The sequence below is a fragment of the Chiloscyllium plagiosum genome, unplaced genomic scaffold (genome assembly GCF_004010195.1).
Source record: "Chiloscyllium plagiosum isolate BGI_BamShark_2017 unplaced genomic scaffold, ASM401019v2 scaf_80392, whole genome shotgun sequence".
Classification (NCBI taxonomy): Eukaryota; Metazoa; Chordata; class Chondrichthyes; order Orectolobiformes; family Hemiscylliidae; genus Chiloscyllium; species Chiloscyllium plagiosum.
Window position 1 is genome coordinate 1 of NW_025183234.1, and position 983 is coordinate 983.

General features: G+C 46.2%; 1 non-coding gene across 1 annotated transcript; it reads left to right on the plus strand.

The window, feature by feature from the left end:
• The first annotated feature begins 348 nt into the window (after positions 1-348).
• trnan-guu lies at positions 349-422 on the plus strand. The gene has a single exon. It is a non-coding gene; the product is annotated as a tRNA-Asn (tRNA).
• The last annotated feature ends 561 nt before the right edge of the window (positions 423-983 follow it).

Genomic DNA, 983 nt, shown 5'->3' on the forward strand with positions numbered 1-983 from the left:
AGGTTCAAATCCCACTGCTCCAGTGTGTGTAATCACATTACTGCCCAAGCCACGTGCCAATTGGCACAGGGATAAGAAAATTAGGGAAGTAAATACGTCAACCTGTTCAATGCTATCTCCAATCATTTTACTTCCTGTCCCATTCGTACTCCAGGGAGCTCAGCCTCTTTTAACGAAGGTTCTTTTTGAGAAGTTTAATCGGGCATTTTTGCACAAGTCAAGTTAAGAAAGCCGGGATGTCTCGCAAGACTGCGCGGAAGACAACTATTGTAATTCCAGGCGGGGAGGCTGAATTATGAATTTGCTAATAGCCTCACCTAAGCGATGGTGCAGTCCACGCCAACGCCTGTCTCTGTGGCGCAATTGGTCAGCGCGTTCGGCTGTTAACCGAAAGGTTGGTGGTTTGAGCCCACTCAGGGGCGGTGTGTTCGCTTTTCTTCCTTGGCTTCGAAGATGAACGCTTTTAATGGGGTCAGGAAAATGTTCCCCAAACGGAAATCCTCTCCACAAAGGGGTTTCTGAATTGAATTAATGTCTAACGTCAGGGACTGTGGATTCTGAGAAGCCGAGACAAAAAGAGAAACTCGGCAGTTTGACAGTACTTTGTCGGAGAAAACAGAATTCTGAAATGTTGTCTCTGATTCTCTTTCCACAGATGTTGCCGGACCTGCCGAGTTCCTCCTGCAATTTCTAGTTATGTTCTTAACGGAAAGTTCATTTCACCTTTTGGGATGAAACACCTAGACTCGCCATGTGCAGATATTTAACCCTTTCGAAACACTGTGAAGTGATTGGATTCAAACAAACTCTGCGATGATTCACTCTTTCTCAGCAGACAGACATGGGAAGTGAAGTTGTCAGTGTGGTTCTGTATTCGTGGGCCGAGTGGTTCATGCGATGGACTTGAAATCCATTGCGGTTTCCCCACGCAGGTGTGAACCCTGCCGACTACAAAATGAGAAATGTCGTCGAAAAGAAAGGGA